The sequence below is a fragment of the Coptis chinensis genome, chromosome 5, assembly GCF_015680905.1.
Source record: "Coptis chinensis isolate HL-2020 chromosome 5, ASM1568090v1, whole genome shotgun sequence".
In the NCBI taxonomy this organism is placed as follows: domain Eukaryota; kingdom Viridiplantae; phylum Streptophyta; class Magnoliopsida; order Ranunculales; family Ranunculaceae; genus Coptis; species Coptis chinensis.
Genome location: NC_141460.1, coordinates 31825743 through 31841136, shown reverse-complemented (window position 1 = coordinate 31841136; position 15394 = coordinate 31825743). Strand labels below are relative to the sequence as shown.

At 35.2% G+C, this 15394-nt stretch overlaps 1 pseudogene; it reads left to right on the top strand.

The window, feature by feature from the left end:
• The first annotated feature begins 389 nt into the window (after nucleotides 1-389).
• Nucleotides 390-15394, top strand: part of LOC147497302 (protein TRIGALACTOSYLDIACYLGLYCEROL 4, chloroplastic-like) — a 50886-nt pseudogene continuing 35881 nt past the window's right edge.

Sequence of the window (15394 nt, the reverse complement as noted above, 5' to 3'; positions counted from 1 at the left end):
ATTGTGGAGGTGTTCCGAAGACTGGTAAGATTAACTTGAAGTTGCATGAAAATGCACGTATCTATCGGGAATGTATTAAGAGGGATTGGAATTTGCTGGAAGTTAGGCATTTTGAGACAGCAACGGATGAGGACGATGAGGATGACACGACGTGTTTTGTTGCAGATGCTTTGGAAAGGGCTACTAGGGATGTAGCCCACATCACGTTACTTCATCGTGGCCTGCGAACTCTCCATACTTAGTATGAGACGATTCGTACAGGCCAACATTCTCTGAATGACCTATGTGAGGCTATTCAGACTAGGCAGGGTACTATCCTCAGTAACCAAGCTAAGTTGTAGCAAAATATTCAGTTGCTCAGTGATAGTCACCAGGACATCCAAGATAACATGGAGACTCTCGTCCAGAGAAATACGGAGCGTTGGGAAGCCATGGATGTTTTTATGGAGCAACAGCGCACATTTCAAGTAGAAGTTCTACAACGATTGCCACCTCATATGGCTTCTTCTTCTACGCAGGACGGATGGTTCTGACCCATCTTCCTCTCGTGGCTAGTTTGTTGATTGGATTATTTTTGTTTTGGGAAATTTCCCTGTTTTTAGTAAAATAATTTTTATTCCGAGTTGTTAGTTAAGTAGTTAATATTGAATTCTGTATTTGGTTATTATCTAAATTTTGTTAATTTAAATTTTGTCCGAGACTGCTTACTATTTTTCATGAATCCCACCTTCCCGACTTGTTTGGGGGTGGTATTATTTGTTTAGTATTGTATTTTTCCCTATCCACTTATTTTTGGAAGTTAATATTGCAAGGTTGTGAGAATATGGATTATGTGAGCATGTTGCTAATGTGGTGTAGCTATAATGAGCTACTCTTGGGTTGTGCAACCTCAAGGATTAGAAATTGGATGATTGCTATTTTTATTTCCAGCCTAAAAGCTATTGGTTTGATTTTGGAGTTTGCACCTTATCTGTTTCTATTTTGGATTTAGAAATTTTCTTTTTCCATCATCCTGCCTTAACAATTTGGGCAAGTTGGGGAACTTAGATTAAGAAACTAGTCCTCTATAAAAACATGGTCAGCTCTAATCTTCTCACTTTCACCTCTAAACTTCTCACTTTCACCTCTAAAATCCACACCAGCAATAGCACTTTCAGAGCCTTTGCACTCCTTTTGCTTATACACAGAAGCCATTCGGCCTGCCTTGGAATGCAGAAGTCGAGTTAAGTGCGCCCGCGCCCTTACCTTAACAAAACCTCAAGTTTTTAATTTTTTCTAGGGCTTTTTGAGGTTACTTCTAGGAGTTCAAGAGTGTGTTTGGTTGCTATGAAATCTCCTAAAATCATACCGGAGCAGTCCTTTGATGAATTGCTCGATAGTGATGCTTATAGATACTGGTTCCATGATAGGATTATGCAGTCAGGATGGCAGAAGCTACTGGTAAGTGCTAATGACTCTTATTCTCCTCCACTTATAGATTATTTCTATGATCATTGTATGTTCTTTTATCGACCGGATGGGAAACAAGTGTTTTATATCACCATTGATGATGAAACAATGGACTTAACCAAGTTCTTGTTGGCCTTTGCTATTGGACTTTCTATGCCTGCTGAAATCCAAAACTCATGGGGCTATTTGGTTGATAATATGTATATCTATAACTATGAATGGGGCAGGGATTTTTCATGTAGAGGACCAATGGCAATATAACGTAGCCCTTGGTTAGCAAAGGTAGATGATAAATGGCATGAGGCCTGGCAAATTGTCATGGCGTGGCAGGATCCAAAAGAACCTCACTTCTTTATAGAAGAGGAGGAAAACGCTTAAATGAAGGATATGAGGTAAGTTTTACTTTTTCTTAGTGTCTGCTTATGTCCCAAGCAATTTAATTTTTGTTATTCTCATAATGGGTGAAACTCATATAGAGTTGCATCTATTTTTATTTATGTATATTAGTATGTTATGAATTTGTTTTGCAGGTGTTCTTAAATTTTCACGCGGTTCCATGGTATTTCCTATTCTTTTTATTTCTATACTTTGAGGACAAAGCATGTTTTTGTTTGGGGGTGGCATAGAAACACAAGTAATTAAAGACACCTATTAGAATATATATATGTATAATATGCACTTGTTTTCTAGTAAAAAATAAAAAAATATATATATAAATAATAAGTATTTATACTATGCACTTAGGAATATTGGTATTGTTTCTTTCTCCATGATGATATTAATCTAGACGTTTCACATTAGCTCTTAAATTCGAATAGTTTTTAGAAATTTAGGTTAATATGTAGGTGATAAGAGCCCAAAACTGTGGTTTTAACCCCTTAACAATATTGCTTTTAGACTAATTATGTGATTAATAAGTAAGAGTTAGTACTGTTATCGTGTTTTTGTGTATTTCAAGGATTGGAGTCGAATATGTGAAGAAAAGTGTCCCTTTTGTGAAATAAAGGAGCAAAGGTTGGTTGCTAAGAAATTCTATGATTAAAGGCCAAGATTCAAGGAGAAAAAGCCTTTTTAAAGCCCGGTCAAAGCTGAAAAGTCAAAGTCAACGCAAGCAGAAATAGCGCACAAAAGTTAGCAGAACTTCTGAAAACCGTATCTTTGGACTCAAACCTCGGAATCAAGCCTAACTTATGTCAGAACGACCAGCTCGGAAAGAGCTTTCTAATGGTCCAAGCCTTGATCCAATCAGAGGCGCATAAGTGGACGAAAAAGCCTGTTGAAGTTATTTCCAGCTAAAAACCCCTTTGTGGACTGAAGTAATGAGGTTTTGGGCTCAATTTTCCGGCCCAAAATATGGCTCCTAAGCCCATGCACGAAATTGTGGATCTCGCCTCTTCTATATATAGAGACTAAGACTTAACTCTTAAAAACTTAGTTAATAATTAAGAAATTAGTTTTAGAACATAGAAATTGGTTTTTAGAATCAAATACTTAGTTTATATTTCAAGTTACTTAGTTTCGAATTCAATACTTAGTTAGCTTTAGTTTGTTTTAAATTCATATTTAGTTATTCATAATCTTAGTTCTAAATTAGTTTTAATCCAGCTTTAATTCACTTTGAATCATTAGACTATTGTTCAATTAGATTAATAAAAGTTTAATTACTTATTTAATAATGACTTGTTCTTATTGTTCTGGTTCTAGAAATGATAGTTTAATGACTCAAGGCTAAAACCTCCATTAGAGGGATTTTGAGAAAGCCTTGATGATGACTTGATTTTTGATTAGCATGGATATAGTTGTAATGTTCTATTCTACTCTAGAAAGTAATTAGTTCACCATGAGAATGGGTTTGATTACTTCACATGTTAGTTATTAGTTGATAGAGATTACCATGAATAATTAGGGATTAGAAATACCCAACCTTTACATGAAAACGTGAAGATTAGGATTACAACGTATTCTATGCTAGTTTATTAAGTCGAATCAAGGTGGAATCAAATTCCCCTAATTTATTCTCATATTGTCAATTTAGTATTGAATTGCCGTCATTTCATTTATCACATATTGATTAGTTAATTCACCATCGTAGTTAAATTCAATTCCATTACTCTCACAATTTTGTTAGCTTACACGAACTAGGAAACTTCACATCTAAATGAACTAGGAGTGGAATGAATTCTCTACTCCAATTATATTGAACAATAACGAGAGTATAAAACTTCGATAATTGAGCAACAAAATAGTTTTAGTTTTATTTACATTTGAGTTTAATTACTTATTCGTAGGTAAAACTATCGTGTCAAGCAAGAGCGCGCCCCACCCTCAAGCGCCTGAACTTTTAGTAAAGCAAGTGCGCGCCTAGCGCCATTTATAGGCCAATTCCAAGCGCGTCCGCTCTCTCTTTTGAATAAGCCCGATTTCACAGGTTAGTTCAAACTTTTGTTTGTTCAAGTTATTCAGTGTTTCTATCTTTTTGAATACACTGAGATTGCGTATACAAGACACTATTCAAACACGTAGCAAGGAGGCATTCAGGTACTCCTTTCACTCCTCATTTCTTCTTTCATAGGAGTTTAATTCTAGTATAATCAGGCTTGTTTTTCGTAGACATAAATACCACACGCCTATCTATAATTTCACACACTACACCTGTATCAATGGCTAAAGAACAAGAGACTCCTCTCTCTGATTTTTATAAAGCCCTAAACGATGGCCCAAAGTTATGCATCATTCTTGCAGACCTAGTGGGGGATTTTCAAATTCCCCCTAATATATTTAACTTGTTACCGATTTTTCCTGGTTTAGACCACTAGAAGCCTTACCAGCATATGCATAGGATAGAACAAGTTCTCACTACATTTTATCATCTTAGCGTAAGTCCGGATCAAGTTAAACTTAGGGTGTTTCTTTTCACCCTAGCCGACAAGGCGGCGTCTTGGTTAACTATCCAAACACCAAACTCGGTGGACTCATGGGCTAATCTTGTTCAATTGTTCATGGAACAGTTTTACCCACCAATAAAGATAGATGAAATGCTTCAAAAGATTCATTTCTTCCGTTAGAATCCTCATGAATCCTTTTCAGAGGCCTGGAATCGTTTCACTAATCTTCTCATTGAATGCCCGCATCCTAATCTTGCGAAAGACACACTTGTTCGTGCCTTCTTCAAGGGGCTTTTACATCGTCATAAGGAGGTTCTAGATATCATGACTGGAGGTAGTTTTCTTAGTAAAGGAGCCTTGGAGGCTTATAAATTCTTAGAAGATCAATCTAAGAGGAATAACAATTGGGGAGGTCACGACTCTTCCTGCTCCTCTCCTTCTTCTCTTGAGGTTAAACATGATCCCTAGCTTAAAACTCTTATTGATGCCCTCACTAAAAAGGTAGATGTTCTCTCTGTTCCACAACAACCCACTCTAGTCATGAACATTAAATCTACTAGTTGTAATGTTTGTTTTAGTCTTGAGCATTCAGACTTCTATTATCCTCTTGTTTATGCACAACCACCACCACAACCATCAAACTTCAACCAGTTAACTCAACATCAAGGACAAAGAAACTTAAGTGACCAGAAAAGCGGTTTAGTGCCCATGACCTAGAACTATCAACATCAAGACATGAACGCTCAACAAGCCTTAATTCCAGTTCAACCATCTACAGACGAAGTAGTAGTGACCTTGTTGGAAAAAAAAATCAAATTATGCAATAAAACTCCAACTTGATGAAAGATCAGCATGACCAAAACTCTAAAATGATGCAACAAATAATGCAAATGATGTAGTCTTTGTGCCAAAAGGTTATTGACATGTCTCCTAACCAAAATAATAACCAAACAGGCGTGTTTCCAGGTCAAGCAATGCCTAATCCTAAGTCAACAAACACCGCCTTCGAAATAAAAAGTATTCAGTGTAATGGTAATATAACACCAGGGGACCTACAGGCAGTCACTACCCTTCGTTCAGGGAGAGTAGTTGATAACAAAGTAACTATGCCTGAAGATCTCCCGTAAATAGAAGATGAAAATGATACCATACCAAATACTATCATATAAACTGAAGATCCTACACCTGTAAAGGTTCCAATATGGAACACCTAGATGGAAAACGGCTAAAGATAAAGCAAAGACTAATAATACTTTTGACCCTTCTGTTAAATATAGAGATAAACCACCATATCCCCAGAGATTAGTTGTGTCTAAAAAGGACGAGAATTTTGATGAGATTAGGGAAGTGTTTAAAAATCTGACTATAAACCTACCTTTTCTAGATACTATAAAATGTCTACCTTGACACACTAAGTTTCTAAAAGAGTTGTGTACCAAGAAGAGGAAAACTAACATACCCCAAGAAGCCTTTTTAACTGAACAATATCCCTCTTTATCTGAACATAACGGAATTGTTAAGTACAAGGACCCTAGTCGTCCCACTATACAATGCACCTTAGGCGATACCTTCATAACAACTACTTTATTAGACCTGGGGGCGAGTGTTAATTTACTCCCTTTTTATTTATATAAACAACTAGGTCTAACAAAACTTCAACCAACCAAAATGACTTTGCAGTTAGCCTATCGTTCTATTAAGTATCCCAAAAGCGTAGTTGAAAACATTCTCGTTAAAGTCCAAGATTTTTACTACTAGTTGACTTCGTTGTTCTCGACACAAAAACTGCTCATGATTCTATTCCCATCATTTTAGGGCGTCCTTTCTTGGCAACCGCCAATGCCCAAATAAATTGCCGGGATGGCTCAACAACTCTTTCTTTTTGAAATCTTTCTGTAGAAGTTAACATGTTTAGACTCAAGCAAGGACAACTAGGTTTGCTTGTAGAATGAGAAGTGAAGTCCATTAACAATTTTGTATCTCACATTACTGTGGCCGACGCATTCACCCCCACACTAGTAGATACCCCTCTTATGGAAGAAGACAAAGATCACAATTTCGACTCCTTAGACGAGATTGATGATTTTTTCAAAGATGCAGATGAATACCATAATTATATGGATGCGACCAACCTAGATGAGGAATTCTATGAGTTTCTAAGAGCCTGTGACGATCCACCCTCTCAAAAACTACCTAGAGCACCACTCGACCACCATCCACCTGAGCTAATCCCTCATAGAATCCAATCATTCTTTCCACCCTTTTCTTCTAACACTTATCCACATTCCAAGTATTTTCCACAACCATTCATTTTTTCACGATCATTCCCTTAGCCACCCTCTCATTCAACTAAGTTGCATCGTAGAAAGTCTTGGTGCTTGATTCTATTTGGTGGTGCATTCCATGTTAATTATTTATAAAAAGACCCACAACTTTTTCTGTTGTTGATATATGGTAAACTGCATTTTAATACATATATATTAGATAAAGTCTCGAGTATCTAACTATAAAAGACTCATTTTATTCTTCGGTGTACTCCATTCCAATCTTATGTTATGGGAGTGCACCATTAAGGTAACCGGACCCTCCTTTTGGAGTGAGTGGTTGTAAGTGTCAGATCCTTAGTCCACGTTTCATGTAACTCATATATTTATCTATTGCATCTTTTCTCGTTGTTTGAGTAGTGTTTCTCTATGGAGTGAGTTTCATTTTTATTTCTTTATCGAAATTTTGTTTTGTTTTTCTAAAAATCAAACATATAAAAACTAAACAAAAGAAAAACATAAACATATATTAGTAAGTCTAGGGAATCTGACTTTAAAAGACTCTAGTTTTTGTACAATACCACCTTTCTGGAGTATAGGCCAAACAAAAATTATCAAACTTAAAAAGAGTTTTCCAATTTTGTTTGGGGGTGGTGTATTTTGGTATTTCATTTCAAAATGTTTTGCCACCCTTTGGTTGTCATGTTTACTCCAGTAGAGTTTGTGTTAGTTAATACGTAACAGTTTAATTGTGCTTCATGTTATCATATCATATTTACAATATTTCTATTATAGGTACTGCCAATTTTTGCCACGTTTCTATGGTAAATTCTTTCCTTATCTCTTTACACTTTGAGGACAAAGCGTTCGATTGTTTGGGGGTGGGATAGAAACATTTGCAAATATTAGGCACTTTTAGGATATAAATTAAGCACTTTTATTTATAAAAAATTAAAAATCATAAATATTGTTTATACTAGGCACTTAGTGATAATAGTATTGTTCCCTTCTCCATGATGATATTAGTCTAGAAATCTCGTGTAGTACTTGAATTAGGATTTAATTTTTGAAACATAGATTAATACGTAGGTAATAGTCATTGCATCTTTTCACGAACATCTTGCATGAGCATCTTTGATTGTACTTGGCAGTATTTTTCTAAGACCTAGGTTAGAGTACTTAATACATATCCTGTGAGCATCTAGCCTAAAAGCCTCATAAGAGTGAAATATCTAAGTGATGACACAAGGGAGAAGTCAAATCCGAGTAGAGAAATCACACATCCACTTGCTTGATCACCACACCATATCCAAAGCGAGAATTTAGGCCTTCTTTGGATCGATAGATATAGCCTGAAATTCACACCAATATGAAATTTATTATCTGTTAGTCGCCCCACCGAGCTTTTCATTAGCCTTTTCACAAACCACAAATCCTTTACCTTATAAAACAAAAGAAAAAATAAAATCGACCTACCTATCTGGATAAGTCTGAGAAATAGGATGAGTGAAGAAAAGAAAAGAGAAAAACCTGTGTAAACAAAAATTAGTTAGTTGCTTCAGAAAAGAAAAAGAAAAGAAGTTTCCACCCAAAGAAAAGAAAAGAAAAATAAAATAAAATAAAAACTCCAAAAATAGAATAAAAGGAGTCAAAAAGCCAAAATAAAAAGGCTAAGGATGGAAACAAAGTGTAGAAGCAAAAGAACAAGGTTTTCTCTAGTTACATAATATGAAGACCCTAGTTTCTCAGACTTGTCTTTTCAAATATCCATTTCCTTCCTTCTTTAACCAACACTTACGCCCCGTATCACCTAATAAAGACCTCTAGCTCAATTAGGAATAGGTTGGTGCGATAGTAAGTGGTAGATATGTTTGATCGACATCGCTTCCTTGGATTGTCATTGAGATTATGAGGAAACGTGTGCCTACTGCACACTAGAGTTAGCAAACTTGAGTGGAAAAATCATAATGTTATGTGTTTTGACACATTCCTTGTAAGAACCTACTTAGGCACACTACCCAAAAGTTTCAAAAACGGACTTGCCATTGCATTTCATATCATAGTTCATTGTATAGTTGTTTATCTTAAGAGGATTTGATTATTATGCATGTATTAATTTAGGAGTTAGATTGATGATCCTTGTTTAAATGCTAGGTAGATGTATAGATATCTGAAATAAATTAGGGAACAATTACTTTTATTTCTTAGTCGTTGTAGTATAAATGAAGTTTGTGAGTACCTTTTCTAGAGAACTCTCACGAGGCTAAAATTCGTCCACTAGGGAATTCTTAGTGGTTTAAGGCCTTTTTGCATATGGTCTATGTAGTCGCACTCAGCGAAACGAGCCTAGTTAAAAATACATTTTTGGCCACTTATTTTAATTTCACATATTTGCTTGAGGACAAGCAAAATATTGTTTGGGGGTAATTTGATTAGAGCCCAAAACTGCAGTTTAAACTCTTTAATAGTATTTCTATTTAGCCAATTATGTTATTAATAATATAGGTTTATCACTAATTACGTGCTTTTGAGTATTGCAAGCTTCAGAGTTGAATAAATATCAATTCGTTACTAATTAGGCGCTAAAAGGAGCTAAAGTGATTGCTAGAGAAGTTCCATGAAGAAAGCCCAAGTTTCATTGAGAAAAAGCCCTTAAAAAGCTCAAGTCAAAGTTGTTAAATGAAAGTCAAACCGGATTAGAGAGCTGAAGAAAAGTTAACCGAACTTCAAAAGACCATATCTTTGGACTCAGACTTCGGATTTGGACCCATTTTATATCAAAATGACCGGCTCAGAAAGCCCTTTCTAATGGTTTAGGACTTTACTCGATCAAAGTAGTAGACGTTGGTGAGAATGATCGCTACAGTAACACGACCAGAATTAGAAGTCTTGGATTCACCCAATTGGGTTATGGACTAGATTTATGGGTCCATAACCTAGCCTAAAAACCCATGCATGATTTTGTATCATTATATAAGAGAATAAAAACGCTAAACTAGCTCTCCCCTTCCATTAGTTTAGTTTAGATTTAGTTTATAACCTCCATTAGAACCTTTTAATAAAAGCTTTAGTTATTTCAATTCAATTCAAGTTATTTTAATCAAGTTTAGTTTAATTTAATTATGTCTTATTATTATTGTTTATTGTTAATGAACCAAATAAAACTAGGCTAAAAACTCCATTATAGGAGTTTTATGAAGTCTATGTGAGGGTTATGATTGTTCTGTTTTAGTTTTCTTGTCTTATGTGCTTCAAGTTCATGTTCTATAGTTCTGGAGGGGATAGAGATTATAGAAGTTGAACTAGAGAAAGGAAACTCCACAAAGAGATTTGTGGAGGAGAATTTCCTTTATGCTAATCATATCTTAGTACAGAGATTGCTAGGATTGGTTAGGGATCAATAATAAATTGTGGCTTTTGTTGTTTTACTTTTTGTAGATTAATAAAGGTTAAAATTAAAACATGAGAAACTAGTTAAAATAATCATAGCTTCACATAGATGGATTAATCCTTCCTCTATGTTCTTCCAATTCATTAAATTCACCTTTTAATTGCTTAGTTTAATTAGTTTAATTTATAATTAGTTTTAGTTTAAATAAATCACAACACTACTCTCATTGTTCTCACCATTGTTTTCTTGTGTTTGATTAATTGAATTCGTTTAAGTCTAGATAGATTAAGAGTGGAACGAATCCTGACTCTTTATATTGTATAATGAATTGAGAGTAGGAATATTGATTTAAGCACTTGTTTATATGATTGATTATTTGTGTATAAGCATAGATAGTTAGTTTAACATAAATTTGTAGTTTATCAGTAGGTAATAGTCATTGCATCTTTCCATAAATATATTACATGAGCATCTATGTTTGTATTGGCAATAAGTTTATGAAATCTAGGCTAGAGTACTTATTCTACAAATTTTGTGAGAATATAACCTAAAAGCCTTACGAGTGAAATGTCTGAGTAATAACACAAGGGAGAAGTAAATTCTGAATAGAGAAATAACACGTCCACTTTCTTGATTACTATACCATATCCTAAACGAGAATTTAGGCCCTTTTTGGATTGATATAGCCAGAAATTTAAACCTATATGAAATTATTTTCCGTTAGTCACCCATCTGAGCCTTTCTTTAGCCTTTTTATAAACCACAAATCATGTACTCTTTTATAAGAAAAAAAAACAAAATAAAAATAAAATCAGCCTACCCACTTTTGAATGAGTTTGAGAATAGAGATGAAATGAAGAAAAAAAATAGAAAGACCTGTAGAAAACCAAGAATTTGTTAGTTGCTTCAAATAAGAAAAGAAAAGAAAGTTTTTATCCAAAGAAAAAATAAATAAATAAAATAAAATAAAATAAAAAGTTAGAACTCCAAAAACAGAATCAAAATAGTCAAAAGCCAAAAGAAAAAGGAAAAAATGGCTAAGGATGGAAACAAAGTGTAGAAGCAAAGTAAAATAAGGTTTTCTCTAGTTACATATTTTGAAGACTTTACTATCTCAGACTTCTTCTTTTGAATATCCATTTCCTTCCTTCTTAAATCATTACCTAATCCCCGCAACACCTAGTAAAGACTTCTAGCTCAATTAGGAATAGGTTAGAGTGATAGTAAGTGGCAGATGTGTTTGATCGACTTCGGCTTCCTTGTACGTCATTGAGATTGTAAGGTAAAGTGTGCCTACTGCATATTGGAGTGAGCGAAACTTGAGTGGAAAAATAATAGTATCTTTGTCTTAACATATTTGTGAGGACCTACTTAAGGACGTTATTCCAAAGTTTCAGAAACAGACCTGTTATTATATTTCATAGCATAGTTCATTATATATATGTTTATCCGTAAATGATTGATTATTATGCACGTATTAGCTTAGGTTTCCAATTGATTATTCTGTATTAATTGTTAGTGAGATGTATAGATATCTGAGAATAAATAAGGAAACAGTAATTTTTATTTCTTAGTTGTTGTAGTATAGATGAAGTTTGTGAGTACTTTCTCTGAAAAACTCTCACAAGGCTATAACTCGTCTACTAGGGAATTCCTAGTAGTTTAAGGCCTTATTGCATGTGGTCCATGCAATCGCACTCGGCGAAACGAGATTAGTTAGAACTCCATTTTTAGTCACTTATTTTAATTTCTCATATTTGCTTGAGGACAAGCAAAATGCTGTTTGGGGGTGGTTTGATAAGAGCCCAAAACTGTAGTTTTAACCCCTTAATAATATTATATTTAGACTAATTATGTGTATAATAAATAAGAGTTACTACTGTTTACGTGTTTTTGTGTATAACAGAACTTCCGCAGGCCGTATCTTTAGACTCAGACAATGAAATTGGCCCTATTATATGTCAAAACGACCGGCTCGGAAAGAGATTTCTAACGGTCTACGCCATTATCCAATACTTGACATACACAAAAGTACGTAAACAGTAGTAACTCTTATTTATTATAAACATAATTGGTCTAAATGTAATATTATTAAAGGGTTAAAACTATAGTTTTAGGCTCTTATCAAACCACCCCCAAACAACATTTTTCTTGTCCTCAAGCAAATATGAGAAATTAAAATAAGTGACCAAAAATGGAGTACAAACTAATCACTCGTTTCGCCGAGTACGATTACATTGACAATATGCAATAAGGCCTTAAACCACTAGGAATTCCCTAGTTGACGAGTTATAGCGTCGTCAGAGTTTTCTAGATATGGTACTCAAAAACTTCATCTATACTACAATGACTAAGAAATAAAATTACTGTTTTCTTATTTATTCTCAGATATCTATACATCTCACTAACAATGAATACAGAATAATCAATTCGAAATCTAAGCTAATACGTGCATAATAATCAATCATCTACGATAAACATATATATAATTAACTGTGCTATGAAATGCAATAACAGGTCCGTTTATGAAACTTTGGAATAACTTTGGCTATATTGATCCAAAAAGGGCCTAAATTCTCGTTTAGTGATAAGAGCCCAAAACTGTAGTTTTAACCCTGTAACAGACATACTTTTAGACCAATTATGTGAGTAATAATTAAGAGTTAACACTGATTACGTGTTTTTATGCATTTCAGGCTTCAAAGTCCATTATGTGTAGAAATGTGCCACTTTAGTGAGATAAAGGAGCAAAGGTCCGTTACTAAGGAGTTCCGTGATTAAAGGCCAAGATTCAAGAAGACAAAGCCTTTCTAAAGCCCGGTCAAAAGCTGAAAAGTCGACGCGGGCAGAAACATCACACAAAGTCAGCAGAACTTCCAAAGGCCATATCTTTGGACTCAGACCTCAGAACGGGGCCTACCTTATGTCAAAACGACCGGCTCGGAAAGAGCTTTCCAATGGTCTAAGCCGTAATCCAATCAGAGGAGCAGAAGTGGACAAAAAGTCTATTGAAGCCAACTGCAGCTGAAGAGGCCTTTTTGGATTGAAAGAATTGGGTTTTGGGCCTGATTCTCTGGCCCAAAACATGGCTCCAAGCCCATGCACGATTTTTGGATCTGAAAGTATAAAAACAAAAGATTAGCTATTTGTTAATGGTAGATTTTTTAGTAGAGAATAGTAGATTTTTAGGTTAGAAAATAAAGGAGCTTAGAATAGAAAGTAGCCATTAGAATAGCTTCTAGATCTAGATTTAATTGTTTTAATTAAGTTTAATTTCAAATCCAATTCTTGTTTTAGATTAAACTACTAGAATCATTACTCTTAATTAGTTTGATTAATAAAATAGCTAGTTGTTAAATTTTGATTTTTGTCATTTACATTTGTGTTAGATCTGATTCATTTACTACTTGTTATTCAATTCTTAGTTATTAATTAGATTTTAATTATTGTTTAATTTAGATTAGTAAATTTCAATTCTTTATATCATGTTTAGTTTAACTTTAATCCGAAATGATTGCGTAATGATTCTCGGCTAAACCTCCATTAGAGGGGGTTGAGAAGCCTTGATGAAAGCTTGATTCCGACAATCGTAGAATCGTCGTAATTTCCTTTCCACTCTAGAAACGATTAGTTCACCATGAGAATGGGTTTAATCGTTCACATGCTAGTTATGAATTGGTAGGAATGCCATGTGTAATTAGGGATTAGGAAGAACCAATTGTTCTGCTGCGCTTCATTCGAGTCTGACGATTAAATCGTTAATAGGACTAAGTCGAGTTAAGGTGGAATCAATCCCCCTCTAACTCCTTATCATCGAATCAACGTAGCATTCCCTTAGTTATTTTGATAACCGACTAGTTGCATCTTGTGGGTAGTTGCATCGTAGTCTAGTTGCCTTTTCGTAAATCTCTCATTAGACCTTAAGTAGAGTAATTACACGTGATAACACAGCATGCGGAAGGACTAGGAGTGGAACGAATCACTCTACTCCACTATATCTCATAGGATTGAGAGTAGAAATCTTTGATAATATAGGCATCATAAGCTAGTTTTAGTTTTACTTACGTTTAGAGTTTCATCGCTTTATTTCGTAGGTAAAACTATTCATTTTATGTTTTATCAAATGGCGCCGCTGCCATCTTAGTTGCACTTTCACATTGTTTTCGTAGTGTAAGTACTTTTCTTAAAAGTCTCATTTCACCCACCCACCCGTGTTTGATTCATACTGTGGCTTTCCATTTCATCGTTGAAAAATTTCAGCGAGAAATTACACCGAAGGCCAGCGCCGCCGAAGGAGCGCACTGCTTCTATAGCTGAACATCGAGCGACCGCCCCATGTGGAGCGACCCACCCTAAAACACTGTAATTTGAAAATTACCCGAGCGCGCCACGCCATATATCGCGCGCACCAGCCTTTTGTTAATTTTTTCGAATTCTACGGTTTTTGACTTTCGAACTTTGATTTTTCAAATTTTTCAGTGTTCTAACCTTGTTATATACACTGAACACGATAAACAAGACGCTATTCATAAGCGAAGCAAGGACTTGTCAGGTATTCCTTTCTTCCACACCTCGCATCTCTGTTAGAGTTTTATACTAGTATATCGAATTGTTTGGAGTGCTGATGTGTTTAGCTAAGTTTGGTTTTAGCCTTGTATGAGATTAAGGTCTGGCCGAACAAAAACACATAACGTAATTACACAACAACGTCAACAAACAAGTCTATCTAGTATACCACCCACTACACCTCTAGCTACTATTTCACACACATCACGACCTGACAATGCCCGAATTTAAGAAGAGACTCCTCTCTCGACTTCTACAAAGCCTTGAGCGATAGCCCCAAATCTTGCATCGTTCTAGCAGACCGATTGGGGATTTCCAAATCCCCCAAATATTTTAATTTGTTACCTGTTTTCATGTATTAGACCATGAAAAACCTTATCGGCATTACGCGTGGGATTGAACAAGTCCTAACAACATTCCACCATCCTACGGTTGGTGCGGAACAAATTAAACTCGGGTATTCCCTTTCACCTTAGCCGATAAAAGGCGCGGCGTCTTGGTTAACTGCCCAAACGCCTAATTCGTGGACTCATGGGCTAAACTTGTTCAAATTGTTTATGGAACGTTTTTACCCACCCCTAAAGACGGACGAGATGCTTTCCAAGATTCATTTCTTTCGACAAAATCCTCATGAATCATTTTCAGAGGCTTGGAATCGTTTCACCGATCTCCTTATAGAGTGTCCACATCATAACTTAGCAAAAGACACGTTAGTTCGTGCCTTTTTCAAAGGACTTCTACACCACCATAAAGAAGTCCTAGACATAATGAATGGGGGTAGTTTCTTAAGCAAAGGAGCCTCAGAGGCTTATAAATTTTTAGAGGATCAAACTAAGCAA